The sequence below is a fragment of the Geotrypetes seraphini genome, chromosome 7 (assembly GCF_902459505.1).
Source record: "Geotrypetes seraphini chromosome 7, aGeoSer1.1, whole genome shotgun sequence".
NCBI classification, from domain to species: domain Eukaryota; kingdom Metazoa; phylum Chordata; class Amphibia; order Gymnophiona; family Dermophiidae; genus Geotrypetes; species Geotrypetes seraphini.
Genome location: NC_047090.1, coordinates 46354096 through 46374498, shown reverse-complemented (window position 1 = coordinate 46374498; position 20403 = coordinate 46354096). Strand labels below are relative to the sequence as shown.

At 42.0% G+C, this 20403-nt stretch overlaps 1 protein-coding gene across 1 annotated transcript in view; it reads left to right on the top strand.

Annotated features, from left to right (window-relative positions):
- The first annotated feature begins 1513 nt into the window (after positions 1-1513).
- The window catches only part of CACNA2D4 (calcium voltage-gated channel auxiliary subunit alpha2delta 4), a 577533-nt gene continuing 558643 nt past the window's right edge, over positions 1514-20403 (top strand). The window contains exon 1 of the mRNA XM_033951433.1: positions 1514-1668. The gene's annotated coding sequence lies outside the window, so the exon portion shown is untranslated. The remainder of the gene's footprint in view (positions 1669-20403) is intronic.

The window sequence follows — 20403 nt, the reverse complement described above, 5'->3', positions numbered from 1 at the left end:
TTCTACCCTTCTTTCAGCCTCCTGTATGCTTCCTCTCCTCCAGACCTCATTCCCTCCCCAAACTTTTTCTTTGTTTCACCCTGCCCCCTTCTTTCTTTTTCTCTCTCTCCATACCCCCTTTCATTCTGTAGGTCTGTCTTTCTCTCTCTCTCCGTGCCCCATTTTTCTTTGTTTCACCCAGCCCCCCTTTTTTTTTTCTGTTTCCCTATCCCCCCCTTTCTTTCTTTCTCCTTGCCCTCCCCTATGCCACCACCATTGGGAAAATGCTGCCACCGCCACTGGGGAATAGGCTGCCACTGCCGCTATCGGGAACAGGCCGGCGCCGAGTTCGCCCTACTTCTCTTCCCTGCGGGGCTGACCAACTCTCGCCACTCGACGTCAATTCTAACGTCGGAGAGGACGTTCTGGGCCAGCCAGGCAGCAATTGGCTGGCCCAGAACGTCCTCTCCGACGTCAGAATTGACGCGGGTGGCGAGAGTTGGTCGGCCCCACAGGGAAAAGCAGGGAGAACTTGGCACCGGCCTGTTCCCAATGGCGGCGGTGGCACTCAAGTGGCTAAAGAGACGCAGTTTGCCAGCCTAAGGAGAACACTGGAGGGTGGCCAGCTGTGCACCCCCTTGGGGCGTAAACCCGGGACAGACCACCCCCACCTTGGTATGCCACTGTCTGTACCTCACTCCCTCCCTATGACCAAAAATTCTCCTTTCTTCTATTCCCCATGTACACAACCATCTCTTTCCCTCCCTTCCTCTCTCCCAAGTCCTTGCCTTCTGTGTCCAAAAACCCATTCCCTCCCCACCTCAGCATCTCTTTCCCTCCCTTCCTCTCTCCCAAGTCCATGCCTTCTGTGTCCAAAAACCCATTCCCTCCCCCACCTCAGCATCTCTTTCCCTCCCTTCCTCTCTCCCAAGTCCATGCCTTCTGTGTCCAAAAACCCATTCCCTCCCCCACCTCAGCATCTCTTTCCCTCCCTTCCTCTCTCCCAAGTCCATGCCTTCTGTGTCCAAAAACCCATTCCCTCCCCCACCTCAGCATCTCTTTCCCTCCCTTCCTCTCTCCCAAGTTCATGCCTTGTGTCCAAAACGCACTCCCTCCCCCTTTTGTGTTCCCCGTTTGCCTTCCAGCCCATCTTAGCAACTTTCTCAGCAAAATGTAGCTCGAGCCGCGTAGGCTTGTCTTCTATTTCCTGCCTGTCCCGCCGCGCACACATAGCCGACCAGAAGTCTTCCCCGACTTCAGCGCTGACGTCGGAGGGCGGGCTTTGCTTAAGCCCTCCCTCTGTCGTCAGCGCTGACGTCGGGGAAGACTTCCGATCGGCTGTGTGAGCGGCAGGGCAGTCGGAGTAGAAGACAAGCCTCGCGGCTCGAGTTATATTTAACCCCGCGGGTCCCCCATCGTCCCCGTTCAGCTCTCTCTCCTATGCACCCCCTTGGGGCGTGCACCCGGGGCGCACCACCTCGCCCCCCCCTAGGTACGCTACTAGCCCGAGCCCCCTGTCAGCTCCGGGCCCCTGAATGCAGGACTGGTAGTACTGCCCAGATGGCGGCCCTGGAAGTAGGGGGGTGGTAATTTTTAATGGTATTGAGCATTTAATTCCCAAGGTGAAACGCCATGACCCATCTTTCTCTTCTAAATACTATGCAGTGTCGGATGACAGTGACACTCTCGGTAAGAATTAATTTAAGGTTAAGGTTGTTAAATAATATGGAAGGTTTATTTAATGTGGAAGGTTAATGTTTTACAAGATAACTGAAACGTTTTCCTTCTATTTTATAGGGAAACCCTTGATAAAGCACGGGAGTGCGAAACATGTCGAGTCGTCTCTCCCGAGTCATGTTAGCATAAGTGGCTTAAACAATACATAATGGTTAGAATGGAGTTTCATTAGAACTTAAGAATAATATTAAAGAATATTTAAATACAAAACAAACAGATGAGATTGGAAGCTGGTGATGAGGACCACGTAATTCTTCCCGCTGTCAAAATTAATTATAGCGGTGGAGTGGCGAGGCTGAGAACATAAGAACATAAGCATTGCCTCTGCCGGGTCAGTCCAGGGGTCCATCGTGCCCAGCAGTCTGCTTCCACGGTGGCCCCCCAGGTCCTTGACCTTTAAGTTCCCACCACCTACATTGTTTGTGCTCTAATCCTGAAGTACCCTGTATAGTAACCCTCTATCTATACCCTGTAATCCCTTTCTCCTTCAGGAAGTCATCCAGGCCCTTTTTGAAACCCATTATTGTACTCTGTCCTATCACCTCTCCTGGAAGCGCATTCCAGGTGTCCACCACCCTCTGAGTGAAGAAGTACTTCCTAGCATTCGTCTTGAATCTGTCTCCTTTCAGTTTTTCTGAATGCCCTCTTGTTTTTGATGTCCCCGCTAGCCTGAAGAATCTGTCCCTCTCCACCTTCTCCATGCCTTTCATGATTTTATAAGTCTCTATCATGTCCCCTCTAAGTCTCCGCTTTTCCAGGGTAAAGAGCCCCAGCTTCTCTAGCCTTTCGGTATATGCAAGGTTTTCCATGCCCTTAATCATCTTTGTTGCTCTTCTCTGGACCCTCTCGAGCATCGCCACATCCTTCTTAAAGTGCGGCGACCAGTATTGGACGCAGTACTCCAGATGCGGGCGCACCATCGCTCAATACAGCAGCAGGATAACTTCTTTCGTTCTGGTAGTGATACCTTTTTTGATAATGCCCAACATTCTGTTCACCTTTTTTGAGGCCGCTGCACATTGTGCTGCTGGCTTCATCGTAGTATACACCAATACCCCCAAGTCCTTTTCTAGGTTGCGGAACCCAGTACCCTCCCTCCCATCGTATAGCTGTACATTGGGTGCCCTTTCCCTATGTGCAAGACTTTACATTTCTCTACATTGAAGCTCATCTGCCATCTTTTTGCCCACTTTCTTAAAAACCCAAGCAAGGGTATAATATAGAGTTCTACATTCGGGACACAAATATTCAAGTTGATTATAAATTGTTCCAAATTAAACTGTGAAAGATTTACCACCTTTATACCAATGATTATGTTTAAGGCAGTTTGGAAGCAAATTGGGTTTATTTCTCTCAGTAAAATCTAGGCTTTTTACTCCTCCTCCTGTGGAGTTTTTGCAGTGTGGATTGGAATTATCTCACTCTGGTAGTGTTTCTATTACGACAGTAATATTTTGGCATGGCCATTAAATCGGAAAATAGAAACTTGGTCATATTCCAGCTGCCATCAAAATGGTCTTAACACATGGGAAAGGATATGCTAAGGACACATTTTGCCACAGCTTTGTAAAAGGGCTCTAAAGAAAAGGATTCTAACAAGCTCGGTGTCTGGGGAACATGCTGAGACATTGGCTGTCTTCTGGGCTTTCTCTAACCCTCTGACCTTGACTTCATGATTTTCCTAGCAATATTCATAACAGTGAATCATATGAAAAGTCTGATTTCAGCACTCAATAGTTTGATAAGTGTGAGACAACTGCATCTATTTGTTTCCTTCATGAAAATGAATGCCAGTTTAAAAATAGCTTCAGTGAAAACCAGGAGACTTGTGATGTGAATTAATGCACTGAGTGGTGACCCAGGAGACTTCAGACACAGGCCTGTGTGCATTAGAATATGCAAAATGTATTTGTATTCTGTATAAATATCTCATAACTGTGCATAAAATTCATTGCTCTGGTTAAAGAGTGAAAAAAAATTAGTAACTAAATGGGACCTGGAGGGATTTTTTATGAAGTCTATTTTTTTTCATGCACTCTTCATCAAATAACACTAGCCACTGGGCCACCAGTGCTACTGCATTTTGAATATTTCATAAGTTTTGGATCCTTTTCATATGAACTGCCTGAAAAATAATTTCTCTTAGTCATATTGCCTGTACAAGATTATATTCCTAAGGCTTTTTAAAAGTAGCTCTATATAAATAATGCTTCCTTGATCTATTTCCATGATTTTAGGTTTTTGTTTTTTTAAAATTTTATTTATTTATTCAATTTTATCAATACAAACAAGCAATGCATTACTTGTATTTCAGATTAATAGAAGTTATTAAAAAGAAAAAACTTATAAACCAACTCCACTTAAATCAGTGTTTTGATTATTCACTTATACTTCCAATATATTTAGTCCACAAACTTTGAAGGGAGATTTTTAGAAAATAAATTTAACAATAGAAACAGTCTTATCCAACCTAGAAAGCGGCAATTATCTGCGGTGCTACAGCCATTCATGGCAGGTTATACATTCTCAGCCATAAGCACTACTTGCTCTTTGGATTCTATAAATCCTACCAGTTGTTTAGGTTCAAAAAGCAAGTAATTCTTGTTCTGATAAGACACAAAACATTTTACAGGAAATTTCAACAAAAAATTTGCCCCCAAGGCAAGGACTCTTGGCCTTAATGCCAAGAATTATTTCCTACGCCTCTGGGATCTTAAAGACATATCAGGAAATATTCGAACATTAGAACCTAAAAACTGATCATTAATATGACGAAAATACAAACGCAATACATATTCTCTATCACTTTCCAAAGCGAGAGTTATTAACAGGGTTTTCCTTTCCGTTATAACCTCCAAGGAGTTTTCCAGAAAAGTTGTTAAGTTCATATTTTCATTGTTTGTCCCTTGAATCTCATTAGGAGTGGAAACTTCCACAGGTCTCTTAATTTGAAAGTAATTAGCTCTAACAATAGGTGGCAAACTTTCAATAGGAATAAGCAAAATTTCCTTAAAATACTTTCTTGCCATCTCCATTGGTGAAATTAAGGGACATTTTGGAAAATTTAGGAGTCTCAAATTATTTTTCCTTAATTGGTTCTCGAAACTTTCCATTTTTCTAGCAATAAATGTTCTTTCTTTTACTAATTCCAAGTCCAATGTTTTCATTTCACAAATTCTTGACTCCTGTTTTTCTATTTTCTCACTTAAATCTTTAAGGGCCAAACCCTGTTGCTCCACTTTAGAGTGGATAGTCCCTTAGTCAATGTTTAAAGTGGAAAAAGACATTTTGAGATTAGCGTCCATAACTGAAATGGCCTGCCATAAAGCCTCCATATCTATTATCTTAGGCTTCTCCAGCACCCCAAAAATTATCTTACTTCCTCCCGAAGCTCCTCTCTCCTCTTCTGCAGTGTGGGTAAGCAATCGGTGTACTGCAGCTTCTTCTTCGGCTCCAGATGAAATTGGAGCTACCAGCCCTCCTTCACTGAGGATCAAAGACTCCTCCCGGGTCCATGTTGCCTCAGGAACTCCCAAGACTGCATTGCTTCCGGGTTGTGGTGGTGGCTGCCTCTGTTCCTGGCTCAACATCGCCCGAAACTGCCGGCTGAGTTCGCCCGACGAATTCGGGCTCGCCCCTGAAGTTGCCACCGCAGATTCGCCCGAGCGGGCCAAGGCTTCCTCGATTGTGGACTGCACCAGACGCGGTGCCGTTGCCACTGCCGGAGGGTTGCCACGAAGGGCTCCTTTTCTCTTACCCATACTAAGGTAAGAGAACTGCTAGTTCAAAGAAAAGCAACACCGGCCGAGAACAAGAGAGGGAGCCTCCCTCTCAGGCGTCCGCTCCCGTCGCCATCTTGTTTCTCCCCCATTGATTTTAGGTTTTAACCAAAGAGCATTGCTAAAATATTCAATTATAGAAAAATTAAAAGACTATTAAGTGACACAAATATACACATCTGATTTCACCAGAAAAATACTCAGCAAGAGTATCTGTGGGTGGTGGGGAAAATATGTGCTATATAATATACCTCATGGAATTATTTCTAGTTTCTCTGTATATATGTGTGTGTATGTGAGGCCTTGTTTCTGCACTGGTGCCTTCATCAGGAGTCTAGATCAGTCTGTGATGTCTGTATCAGTATCTAATGATGTAAGCACGGCTGCTTTTTTTCTTTGTGTGTGTGTTGTGTGTGTCTATATACATACATAATGCGGGAGAGGGGAGATAAGACAGAGATATTTAAATACCTATGTGGCATAAATGCGCATGAGGCAAGTCTCATTTGAAAGGAAGCTTCGGAATGAGAAGGCATAGGATAAAGTTACGAGGTGATAGGCTCAGCAATAATCTAAGGAAATACTTTTTTTTACAGAAAGGGTGTTAGACGTATGGAATAGTCTCCTGGTAGAGATGGTGGAGACAAAAGACTAAATTCAAGAAAGTATGGGATAGGCATGTGGGATCTCTTATGGAGAGGAGGAGATAATGGATGTTGCAGATGGGCAGACTGGATGGGCCATTTGGCCTTTATATGCCATAATGTTTCTATAAATCAAATCATACATCTATGTATTTCTGTGTGTTTATCTGTGTATGTGAATGTCTTTCTTGTATATGTATATAATTTTTTGTGAAAGAATCAGGGTGCATATGCATGCACCTGTGTTTATATGTGTATCTCGACAAGCATGTATCTGTGATTAAAAGAAGGGAAAAAGGTAGTTTGAAAGGAATAATTTTCTGACTTTTGTTTCAGATGATATCCAGTCTTGGATCACTAATACAGTTGTTTCTTCCTTTAGGACTGCCTTTATTCTTCCCTCTTTGACTGACTTCTCTAAACTTGTGTCCTCTTCAAGACGGACTACAAGTCTTTCAGACCTTATTTCGTTCCATTTGCTTATACATCAATAAATATGGCCTTATGTTCTTTCTTTTAGAATTATGATCTCACCACAGGTTTAGTTCCAAAAGACTAGAAAGCAGCAGTGATTCATCCAGTTTTGAAGAAATCCTCCTTAGAGACAACTGTACTTGCAAACTACAAACTGATATCTAATCTTCCTTTTCTCTAGTCTAGTGTCATACCTAGCTTGGTTCCTACCTGGGGCAGAGTGCCTCCTCCTCTAGATGCATCACCCTCTTGCCCCCTCCAAGCAATAAGGGGTGTATTGAGCTCTTGTGCGGGTCATAGTCTTATGCACGCAGCTGTTGGCTCTGCTGTCCTTTGTCCTGGAACAGGAAGTTGACATCACGGATAGCAGAGGGATGGCAGAGCCAAAAGTTGTGTTCATATAGACTGTGGCTTTGTGACTGCTTACTACCTGCACCCAGGATGAATTGCATCATTGCCCCATCGCTACTGCCTTTCTCCTTACATTGACAGAGAAAGTGGTTCGTGCATGCCCAATTCACTCAGCATGTGAATGCATCTAATATAGAGGTTCCCACAATTCCCATGGAAACTGTTAAAAAGGAATGACTTTTAGGGAAAGATGGGAGGGAAACGGAATCATCAAAAGGAGAATGGAAATAGATGCTCAGATAGCTAACACAGAAATTGGTGTCCTTGAAAAATGATACAGAAAAGACTGGGTAGTTCACGCTGTATGACATCACACATTCAAGTGCATATTGGTTACATGTCATTGTAATACATGTATATTCATGCAGTAAAATGTGCTTGGTATGTGTTATGCCTTATGCAGCCTAAACCTGGTCCTAACTGAGCTGGAGAATATGCTGTATGTAATTAAGTGTTGTTTTAGGATCTTACGGTTAGTTATTTCTTGCCAGGACATGTGAGACAAGGATTGTGGAAAATGCACTCTGAGAAAGTGTATAAACTGTATTTCCATTGATCTGTATTCCCTTTCAGCTAAACTTGGACTCTCTGTCTGTTTTTTATTTCCTGGCTATCTTTAGCTCTGATTGGTCTCTCTCTAGTGCTCTCCTCCTTTTTTCTGCTGGGCTTCCTGCAGTTCCTGTGTGCCTTAGCTGTCTTGCTGTTTTCCCTCTGCTGGAGCTCACCTCTAACCACACGTCTGGACACATGATTTATTGGCACATGGCTGTTTGGGCCATCCTGATGCTTCTCTTTGTTTAGAGGAACACCGTTTTCAGCTCTCTGGCTCTCTCTCGCTCTTTCAAACAGACCTTTCATAAGAATCATCCTGTTACCCTCTCTGGCTCTCAGACTTTCAGTATTTGTCTCTCCCCTTCGCTCTACTCGTCTAACCTTATCACCTTACATCATACTGAACACAGAAGCTATACCCAGAGGGTTCTTTCCATCTATCCTCTGAGAAACTCCACAACTCCACAATAAAGTATATTTCAGAAAAACAGGAAAAGTATCTGCGTTTCAATCTGCCTAGAGAGGTTTAACTCCACTTAAAATATGACACGTGATCTGGGATTGCATTGTATTAAAGCGGCAAAGTATGTCAAAATAATATTGACCTAATTCTCATTATTCTCCTATTATGCCTATTCTCCTATTATTCTCATTATGCCTATTCTCATTATTCTGTGCTTTCCTGAGCCTATAGTAAATAGCCAGAAAAAGAAGTTATGACCACTTGCATCATATTTGAATAGCCTTTCATAGACTTAAAATGAAGTATAGCTATATCATCATAACATAACATTTGTATACCGCATTACCCTTCAGATATATGCGGTTTAACAAAAGTAAAATACTGCTATAACACAGAATGAAATACATTTTCAATCTTTCAGAAATTTCCAAAATAAATAAGTTTTTAATAGTTTTCTAAAATTTTGATATGATGTAGAGCCGGGGTGCCCACACTTTTTGGGCTTGCAAGCTACTTTTAAAATGACCAAGTCAAAATGATCTACCAACAATAAAATTTAAAAAATAACACAAAACACACTGTACGCATAGAAAATGTTAATTATCATTCCTATTCCGGGGTTTTTTCAAAGAGGTCAAGACAGATGACTATGCACTGTCGCCTCAGTAACAACCATACAAAAATAGACAAATACCCCCTCCCTTTTTACTAAACCACGATAGCAGTTTTTAGTGCAGGGAGCTGCGCTGAATGCCCAGTGCTGCTCTCGACGCTCATAGGCTCCCTACGCTAAAAAACGCTATTGCAGTTTAGTAAAAGGGGACCATAGTGTAAAATATAGGCAGCAGATATAAATTCAGACACATTTTGATCACTAAATTGAAAATAAAATAATTTTTCCTACCTTTGTCGTCTGGTGATTTCACGAGTCTCTGGTTGCACTTTCTTCTTCTGACTGTGCATCCAATCTTTCTTCCCTTCTTTCAGCCTTTATGCTTCCTCTCCTCCAGACCTCATTCCCTCCCCCAACTTTTTCTTTGTCTCTCCCTGACCTTTCTTTCTCCCTGCCTCCCTTTCTTTTTTTTGTTTCCCTTCTTTCTTTTTGTCTCCCTGCCTGCTGCCGTCGGGGAGAGGAAGGCTGATCAGCCCGGTAGATCACCAAGGCAAAGTGAGTCTATCACGGAGCCCGGGATGGGCTCCGCAATCGACTCACTTTGCCTTGGTGATCTACCGGTTGATCGCGATCGACCTATTGGGCACCCCTGATGTAGATGTAAAGAAAAATTGATGAAATTACAATAGTCGATTATGATATCTTTTATAGTGGCAACCTTTGGGCGATGGAAAATCAAAAAGGAAAGCTATCTAAGTAGAATGTTTATGATGAGAAAAAATAAATTGATCAACTAAATAGGCTGGAACCATACCAGATATTACTTTGTAACACAGGCAACCAAACTTAAATTGCACTCTAGCTTCTATGGCAGTGGTCTCAAACTCGAGGCCCCCGGTATGTTTATCATAGTCACAAAAGTAAAATAAAACAGTTTCTTGATCATATGGCTCTTTAGCTATAAATTACAATATTATTACTAGGACTTAGCTAAAAGGAAAGATTGATAAACTATAAAGAGTTTTACGTCATGCAAAATTGTCATTTCTTTATTAAGACATTAACTATTTTTTTCTGAGGCCCTCCAAATACCTACAAATCCAAAATGTGGCCCTGCAAAGGGTTTGAGTTTGAGACCACTGTTCTATGGGGAGCCAATGCAGCTCCCTATAATAAGGTGTTATGTGGTCCGATTTTTTAAAATTTAAAAATCAAACAAATTCCTGTATTCCCTCCAACTTAGGAATCAAGGAAACTCTTATATCTTGACATCCCAAGTCCTCTAAATTTTCTTCACACTTCTACCTCTAACCCTCTGTTGTAGTTCCTTCCTATTTCTCCTACTGTAAACCGCGTCGAGCTCTACGAACGTGGAGATGATGCGGTATACAAACCTAAGGATTAGATTAGATTAGATTAGATTCTGTATTAATAGAAGTCAAGCTAGGTTTTTCTGGTTGACTGCCAGATGCACAATATTGCAATAGTCCAGAGTACTCAGGACAAAAGACTGAGCCAATAGTCTAAACTATTGATGATTTGTCATCAAAATATGATCTAATCAGTCTAAGTTTCCAAAGTATAAAAAAGTATTTTTTTAACCAACAAATCAACTTGAATAATCATAGATAAATTCCTGTCCAAATAGACACCTAATATGTTGATGGTGGATAGAATGGGTTAAGTGATCCCATTTAAAATCACACAATTTTCTTCACAATTATATGGAGAGGCCAGGAAAACTTTAGGGCCTGTTTTACAAAGGCCTGCTAGTGGCTGCTGTGCTGTAACGGCCCCAAAGCCCATAGAGATTTAAAGGGCTTTGAGGCTGTTGCCACGTGGCTTTATAAAACAGGCTGTTAGTCTTATTTGGATTTAACTTCAATTTGAAATCATGTGGAAAAATCTTTTAATAGTCACCGTTAGGTCTTTATGATTAAAACTACCTCAAATTTTTGTAATAGGTTATACAAACATAAGGAAAATATTTTCTTTGGAACTGGTGGACCACAAAAAGCATAGATTTTGCTATATGTAAAACCTGTTATCAGAAAGTTATAAACAAGAAGAAAGATGGTATATCTGGGCTTCATTACAACAAATGTAAGTGGTAAGGCCCTGATTCTATAAAAGATGCCTAAAGTTAGGCACTTAGATTGACATTAGGCTTAATCAGCTCCATTAATTGAAAATTGCAATTAAACAGTGATTAAAAAACAATTAGACTGTAGGAACCTACAACTTTCACGTAGCCCCTAGACCGAGGTGCATACCAGAAAGTAGGCATTGTTGTTGGTGGATCTTGAGTATATTTTGCGTCTAGGCACCTAAATTGGACTTAGGCACTGGTATTTAGGGCAAGAAAACCCTGGCATAGATAGGGGGTGCTTAAGGTTTTGATGCTTACTGGTGCTTAAGTCCAATTTAGGTATTACTAGTTGCAATTCTATAAACATCGCCTAACTCGAGATAGACAGCTGCTATTCACTGCATTGCTTGGTGCCTATGGGGCTCATTTTTAAAAAAGATAGACATCCAAAAGACAGCACAAACTGACACTTGGACATCCTACTCATGAAAACATCCCAATGGGCATTTTTGAAATTGACTTTCTAGATGTCTTTCTGGTTGTTTTGTCTCCAGGGCGTGTTAGAGGTGTGTTTGGGGTGGATTTAAGATTGGACTTTCTGCAGGGATAATCAAACTTTTAACAAAACATCCAGAGCATCGTTTAGACATTTAGGATCAAATTCTGTAAAGGACGTCTGAAAGTTAAGCGTCATTTAGACGTCCAACAGGAAAATGTTGAGCGCGATTCTATAATGCATAGACGTACTATGAAAATCGCGCTCAGCGAGTCTAGACACGTCTAAATAGTTAGACGTCCTTTACAGAATCGCCTTTTAGGCATCACATAGATGCCTTCACAACGTCTATAACATTGTCGCGTCTCATTATTATGATGTCATTAGAATGGCGATTTTATGCTGTTTTTCATTAAAATTGTATGCAGTGAAATGTTGGCAACCAGTATTATATTTTATTTATCTTTTAAAGCTTTTTTATTTTGCTTCTGTCAGGGAGCAGCGTGGGATTTGAACCAACAACGTCAGGGTACTAAGACTGTAGCTCTAACCATTTCACCACATATACTCAGATAGTGAACTGCATGTCAATTCCAAAGCCAAGCTTATAGCCTCTTGATTTACAAGCAGTCATTTCTCTAGGATAAATATCAAATATGTACCTTCAACACTTGTCTAATTACTCTTTTGGCTTAATACATGAAATATATATATAGTAGTGCTATAGCCCGTTACATTAACGGGTGCTAGAATATATGTGTGTGTGTCTGTGTTTCTTTCTTTCTTTCTCTCTCTCTCTCTCCTTAGCCACTTTATGTATTTCTGTCTTTCTTTGTGTCTTTATTTTTCCTCAGCTGTCCACCCATTCTCCCTTCCTTTTACCTTCCCTGTGTCCACCACCACTCCTTCACTGCTCCTCTTATCCAGCAGCAGTCCTTCTCCCTTTTTTTTATCTCCCGCCTGTCCAGCAGCACTTCTTTCCTGTCCCCCTGTCCAGCAGTAGACCTCCCTTCCTTTTTCTTCCCCCATCTCTTCCCCTGTCCATCAGCACCTCTTTTCTGTCCCCCTGTCCAGCAGTAGGCCTCCCTTCCTTTTTTTTTCCCCCCATCTTTTCCCCTGTCCATCAGCACCTCTTTCCTGTCCCCCTGTCCAGCAGTAGGCCTCCCTTCCTTCCCCCCTCCCCATCTGTTCCCCTGTCCATCAGCACCTCTTTCTTGTCCCCCTGTCCAGCAGTAGGCCTCCCTTCCTTTTTCTCTCCTCCCCCCCCCCCGTCTCTTCCCCTGAAAGAATTTCAGCCCTGAGCACAGAACCCTGTCCAGTCTTGCAATATGAGTTTTCAAAACCTCAAAAAGCTAACAGACTCCAAAGAGAAAAAAAACAGAAGTGAGGGAAGGAGAAATTCTTTCGGGGTTGGGCCAGCCCATTTGGATTTTCTCCTCTGATTTTGAAAGTGACATGAAGTTTAAACCAAGCGTTGGGATGCTGATCAGGAGGCGATGGGAATGAAGGAGAGACTTGGGAATGTTGGTGGGATTCGTGGGGACAGCGAGGGCGTTGCTAACACCCCAGAGGTGGACGGATGAGACAGCTGGAGAAACCTGGAAATAGGAATATGTGCTGGGGTATCTGACCATACTTGGGATTTGAACCCATGACCTTTGTAAGATAGAAGCAGTGCCTTTAACCACTGAGCCACAGGATCTTTCTTTTAGGCATGGGTTCCTGCCATATGAGATGATACCTTAGGACATCATAAACCATCTCTGGGTAAAAATAAGTTACCCTCTGGACCCTGGAAAGGGCAGAGTGCAAATGTAAAGGACAAAGTCCACAATTCATACTCTCTTATGAGACCAAAAAGAAGCTGTTAAGGTACTGGGGGGGGGGGATTTTAACCCATGACCTGTGGAAGATGGAATCAGTGCCTTTAATCATTGAGCCATAGGAGCTTTTGTTTAGGTAGGGGTTCCTATTATTTTTGAGTCTAGGTGCATATTGATGATGTCACAATGATGTTAACATTGTGCATCAGACACATACACTTGCTCTGAAGCACAGCCATTTTGAGTAGTGTAACTCTCTTTTCTTAACCTTTTGAAAATGAGGTTTAGTATGCAATATATATTTTTTTCATGTGTTTTGCTTAAGTAATGTATTATTAAACACATTTGAGCTTAATATCAACCTGGAGTCCTGTATACCCCAAAAATAAAAGTCCCATTCACATATAAACCAATGCCTAAGGCACACCTAAGTCACATCTACCTAGCACTCAGCTCATGCTCAAAAGTAGACCTGGTTTTGCAACACCTACATTTTAGGAGTTAGGTAGACGTGTTCGTGCGCTGAGCGGCATGCAATTCTGTAAATGGACGTCCAAATTGAAGCCACTCACATGCCCACACCTATTTTTTAGGCGTAACTTTTTCCGATAGGCATCCACAAAATTGTGGATGTCTATTTTGAGAATCGCGTCCAGCGTTTGGATGTCTAAGTTCCAATTAATGCTGATTAAAGTCATTAATTGGACTTATTATCCACTTTATGTTGACCCCTAAAGTTAGATGTCCTATACAGAATTTGACCCTTAGAGCTAGACCTGTTTTAAAAACGAATAAGGGTCAAAAAAAGTGCCTAAACTGACCAGATAAGCACTGGAGAGATTAAAGCATGACTCACCTCTTACTTCTCAAGTGGTCACTGACCCCCCCCCTCCCATCACCCAAAGATGTGAAATAAAACAGTACATTCCTGCCTGTTTTACTGCTTCATAAGGTCACACAGACAGCAGAGCAGAGGAGTACTGCAGTGAATGTCTTAGGTACACATATCACTATAACCAATGCATAGAAAGGGGGTCGGGGGGGGGGGAACTGCCCTGGGCGCTGTCTTGGTGGGGGCACCAGCACCTCTCCTCCTCTCTGCCTCTGCAGCGTACCTTCACTTCCCTGCCCTATACCTCTATCTATATGCCAACATGAGCAGAAGAACCAACCTGCTGCCTGTGCCAGCCTTAGCTCTTTCTCTGACATCACTTCCTGGTCACAGGAGATTAGAGGAACAGGAGAAGGGAAGGGCTACATGCGTGCGGCGGGGAAAGACACCTCCCACCCTCACTATCCCACTGACACTAACCTGCTTATATTGTACTGTGAGCCCTCCAAAACCTACTGTACCTATATAAAGATGACACCTGCAAGCATATCATATTTATTGATGTATAAGCAAATGGTATTGTAGTGTAAGTTTTGAGTGGGTTTTGGAGGACTCACTATACAATATAAGCAAGTTATAGTGATGTGTTCCTTGGACTTTTAAATTGTGACATTCACTGCAGTACCCCCTAAAATGCCCCTCTGCTCTGCTCAGCTGTCTGTGTTATCAGTTTGCTAAGAATGCTGGCTGCTTGGATGTCCCAGTAGCTTGCTTTTGTGCATCTTTCATTTGGACATCTTTGTATTTGAAAATGGCCAATAAAGACAGATGTATTAGGGACCAAAATGTCTAGATAGGACATTTACAAAAAAAAAAAAAAAAAAAGACGTCTTGCTGTTTTGAAAATGGACATTTTCGCTATTGGATTTCTGAACGTCTTTCCCAAAACATCCAAACTCAGACTTAGGGCTTCTTTCACTAAGCTGCAATAGTGGTTTTAGCGTGTGCTGAATTGCCGCGCGCACTAGACCTTAACGCCAGCATTGAGCTGGTGTTGGTTCTAGCTGTGTAGCGCGGGTTTAGTGCACACTAAAAATGCTATCGCAGCTTAGTGAAAGGAACATAAGAATTGCGGCTGCTGGGTCAGACCAGTGATCCGCTAACGCGGCGGCCCTTAGGTCAAAGACCAGTGCTCTAAATGAGTCCAGCCTCACCTGCGTACATTCCAGTGTAGCAGGAACCTGTCCATCTTTGTCTTGAATCCCTGGAGGGGACTCTGGAAGAGCGTTCCAGTTGTCTACCACTCTGTGGGTGAAGAAGAACTTCCTTACGTTTGTACGGAATCGATCCCCTTTCAGCTTTAGAGAGTGCCCTCTTGTTCTCTCTACCTTGGAGAGGGTGGACAACCTGTCTTTATCTACCAAATCTATTCCCTTTAGTATCCTATAGAAAATGCCCCTCCATGTTTTAGGCGCTGTTTATAGAATTGGGGCCTAAGTTCTCAATCAGCACTCATTACTGATGCATTAAAAATATTTTAAATTTTTGCACTGAGGGGGCATGTCTAGGAGCACATTGCCATCGGCTACTTGATTAGCACATGAGCTCTTTTTTTTTTTTTTAAGTTCAATAAATTTGTATTGAATTTTTTGATAACAAAAATCATAAACATAAGATGCATAGCAATGAATGCCAAATGTAGCAAACATCTTGATAACAACATAGTAATACAATCACTGTGGGGGTGAATTATTCTAGAAAGCAACAAATGTAAAGTAAAACAAAAGAAAAACTAAGAAAAACAGAAGTGACAACTTAAAAAAGGACTAGGGGAGTTACAAACCTATAAAACAAACAGAAAAGAAAACACCGGTATGTTCATATGGTCATGTGTAATACATAATGTAATATAAATGCAAATTAAGAGACAGTAAACCATTTCTTTAAAGCATAAACAAGAGCCGATCAACATGGATGTCATTAATAAAATAATACAATGTGACAGTACTAAAAGCAGTGCACATGGACAAAGTTAATTATCCTAAAAGATATCTGAGCGACTCAGCCTGTCCAGGGGTAGGCAATTCCGATCCTCGAGAGCCGGAGCCAGGCATGAGATAGATTTGCATCTCAAGGAGGCCGTGCATGCAAATCCGTCTCATACATATTCATTGTGGATATCCTCAAAACATGACCTGGCTCCGGCTCTTGAGGACCAGAATTGCCTACCCTTGGTATAGTCTAATAGTGGAGCAAAACTCCACATAAGAGCACACTAAGCCTGTTTGTACTGCACCTTAGTAAAAGGACCCCTTATCCCTCCCTTACCTCAGGTACACATTTAGGGGCTGATTCTATATACGGCACTTAGAAATATGGTGCAGGCCACATGCCAATCACACTTAAGTGCCATTTACAGAATCGCAGCTAGCGCTGCCTATGTAAAAACTTAGGCACCTGAAATGTAAGCCAGGGTCTTAAGGGCACCTAGGTTTTTGGAGAATCGTGCTTAGCAGTGCCTAAATCATGTTCTGCCCATAGAAACGCCCACTTAGGCATTAGGCCATGCGATAGGTACCTATCTTTTATAGAATCAGATAGGCACCTATTGCCCAATTACATTTTTTTCCCCAATTATTGGAGCTATTAAAGTTATTTTGTCAATTAACCCCCCTCTCCCTTTTACTAAGCTACAATAGCGGTTTCTAACACGGCCTGGAGCGCTACATGCTCTAATACTCACAGAAGTCCTATGAGCGTTGAAGCATTTAGCGCCCCAGGTTGTGGTAAAAACATCTCTCATGGCTTAGTAAAAGAAGGGCCTAAGTTAGGTGCCCTTTATAAAATCAGCCCCTTAGATCATAATCCCTCTAGCGACAGGTAAATAACAACTATACTTGAATATAACTTGAGGCTTTTGTAAGAGCGGATAGCATAGCTGGTTTTAAGAAAGGTTTGGCTGATTTCCTGGAGGAAAAGTCCATAGTCTGTTATTGAGAGAGACATAGGGAAAGCCACTGCTTGCCCTGGATCGTTAGCATGGAATGTTGCTCCTCTTTGGGTTTTGGCCAGGTATTAGGGACCTGGATTGGCCACCGTGAGAAAGGGCTACTGGACTTGATGGACCATTGATCTGACCCAGTAAGGCTATTCTTATGTTCTTATGACTTGAGTTATAAGTGAAAAGCAGGTGAGCTAATTCCAAATAATGAACTGTGTAAAATTAAGTACATATTTATTCAGGGATCTGCTTTAAGCTATAATGCTATCCCAGTCAACTGCTACATGTAAGGATGGTTATCACTCAATTGAACAGAAAGAATTGTCAGGTTTTTCTCATTTTGTACTGCTCCCTGCCACTGACTTCTCATGTCTCTTATAAGCGTTGCTATGCTTAGTCTGCCTGATTACTGGAAGAGCTGCATTCCAGGTTCCATCTGGTATCAGATAGGATTGGAAATTGTAGGATTGTAACTGTATGTTGTTGGTTTTTTATTTTTTTCCTTTTAACTGCACCACTTCATGTAGACTCCATAAAATGCTTTTCAGTCATACAGATGGCCAAAACAACTTCCACCTACTATATTTCTCTTTTTTTAATATTTAAGTATTTTTATTGATTTCAATATTATATCAAGTAAACTTGTACAGAGAACAATTTTTAACCACAAAATATTACAGTCATATAAATCCATACTTAACAGTGTTAAGCAGATTACAAAAGAAACTATTATGGTAAAATTAGCTCAAGTCCTCATTGGTTCCAAGAATTAATTGTGAGAAAACATTAAGAATACAATCAAAGAAGTAATGCTATTCCTATAAATCGGGAAGGATGTTACTATTTTCTTTAGAGCTTAACCTTAAGTTTTTTCTTTATCCAGACGGGACATCGCCAGAAAATTAGTCAAATGCTGAGGTTCAAAGAATACTTATTTAATTGAATGGTAATGGACAATGCACTTACAAGGATGTCTCAAATAAAATGTAGCCCCTAATGAGATGGAAATCACGTCTATGTTTTTGCGTTTCCCTTGTAACATCAGGGAACATTTGAATTTTACAACCAAGAAATTCCTTTTGTTTATTCTTTAGAAATAGTCTCAATAACCAAGATTTATCAATAGAAAGAGCCAAAGTAGCTACTAATGTTGCAAATGTTACCACTTCCTTATCTGACTTCTCCAAAATCTCAGTAATATTCAATATTTGACCTTCAGTAGGCTCAGGTTGATGTTGATGCGGAGTTTTACTGGGGAGATAGTAAACTTGAGCAAATGGTGGAAGATTACCTTCCGGTATTTCCAAAATTTCTGATAAATATCTCTTAAGCATGTCTCTAGGAGTTACCATGGCTATCCTTGGAAAATTTATCAATCTCCGATTGTTACTACGTGCCTGATTCTCTAAGGACTTCACTTTTCTTCTAAGGTTCAAATTGTCTTTAATTATAGTTTCCTGGAGTTGTTTCATTGAAACCATATCCTGCTGAGTCTTTTGAAGTAAATTATTAGAAGTCATATCCAATTTTAATTTTCCCAGTTCTTCTGAATGGTGGATAAGTTTATTTTCAATCTGTTGGAAATTGGGACTAATTACCTTGGCTAAATTTGCTACCAGGTCCCATAGGGCATCTAAGGTCACCTCAGCAGGTCTATCCCAAAAAGTAGCTTGACTTGTAGTACAGAGTCTCTCACCTTCCTTTGGATGTTCTGGTTTCTGTTCCCTCTGGTTCAATCCTGCTCCAGGTGTTATAGACCCCACAGTGTCTTCTTTGGAGATTACCCGAACAGGGATCTCCATTTCCAAGCTTCCCAAAGTTAGATTGTCTGCCTTTGGGGAAAGTAATACCCCTTCCTTCGGGGTTTCCTGACCCCTGGGTGAGCTGGCCAACTGTGGTGGAGAAGGCGGTGCTCTAACATCCGGGCTAAGAGTGGTGTCTAGCCCAGGAGGAATCCTGTCAGTCTCACCAACACCGGGGATCCTCAGCGGGCTTATAGCAGCCGGATCCACTGGAGCAGCTCCCTGCATCCTCCGAAGAAGTTCTTGAATATTGCCGAGGGACGGCATCTCGGAGCGTCGCGAGGTGCTAGCAGCGCTCCTGCCTTTCCTCTTCAGCATCACAGGTATGTCCAGGCTGGAAACAACAGTTTCCAGTCGAAAATCATTCAAAGAGAAGCGCTTCAGTCGGGGGCTTGTTCCCGATCTTCTAGGCTGCGGCCATCTTGGATTGCACTCAAGAAGCAACCCACCTGCTACATTTCTCTATATAACATTTACATGCTTTGGGAAAAGTTTCTGGAAAGTGCTTTGCTTCCCAGCAAACTGTTTATTGACAAAGCAGAAAGTGAATCTTTATTTTGGGAAAGGAAGGGGAGAGAAAATCCAGCACTTTCCTTCTGCTTCCTCAGTTTTCAGTTTATAGACATAGAAACAGAAAAATGAAGGCAGATAAAAACTATGATGGCCCATCTAGTCTGCCTATCCATGCCATCTACTATCCCTTTCTCTCTATTAGAGATCCAATATACTTGCCCCAAACTTTCTTGATTCAGATACATTTTTCATCTCCACCACCTCCACCGGGAGGCTGTTCCATGCATTCACCAACCTTTCTGGGAAAAAGTATTTTCTGAAGTTACTTCTGAATTGCTCATAATCATGGCCTAGCAACATTAACACATAGCCATCAATTTTTTAAAAAATGCTGAAGTAAAAATGGCCTTAGCACAAGGAAGTGCTAAGTGGTTTGAAAGTTTGGTTAAAAAAAAGAAAGTTAAATATATATATTTTTTAAACAGATTTATTTCTCAATGTAGTTTACATCATGGCCTGTACAATTAGGGCCTTTTCTATTAAACTACGCTAGTAGTTTCTAGCATGGGAGGCCACATTGAATGGCCCGCGCTGCTCCCAATGCTCATAGAGTTCCTTAGACTTTTTTTTGGATTATGCCTCTCCGAGGCGATAATTAGATAAATACAAAGGACTAAATTCAGTAAATGTTAGGTGTCGGAATGGGGGGAGAGGGGGAGGGACACAGGGGCCGTGGCCTCCCCAAAAATTGGCACTGGCTCTGCTCCCTGCCCTGTCCTCTCCTCTCCTGTCCTGTCATACCTCCTCTGCTGATCCCTGGTGGTCCAAAGGTGCAGCGGGCAGGAGCGAGCTTTCCACGCTCCTGCCCCACTGCTAACCCAGTTGTCGGTGGCTGGTGCGAATCCTGCTTTCTTCAGTCACTGCAATTTCCTGTTTCTGCAAGGTGGACTGCTGCTGAAACACCTGGGAGAAGGTAGGTGTGTGGGAGAGTTTGGGAGTTGGGGAGTCAAGAGTTGAAAGCTGAAAAAAGAGGTCGTGCGACAGAGTTTCCTTTCAAATGAAAGAGACTCGACTCATGCACATTTATCCAACTCCTAAAAAACTTGGGCTTCCGCAACCATGTCACCCCTGCACTGGCTTCCTATCAAAAAACGATGCGCCTTTAAAGCCTTGGTATTAGCCTTTAAGACTTTCC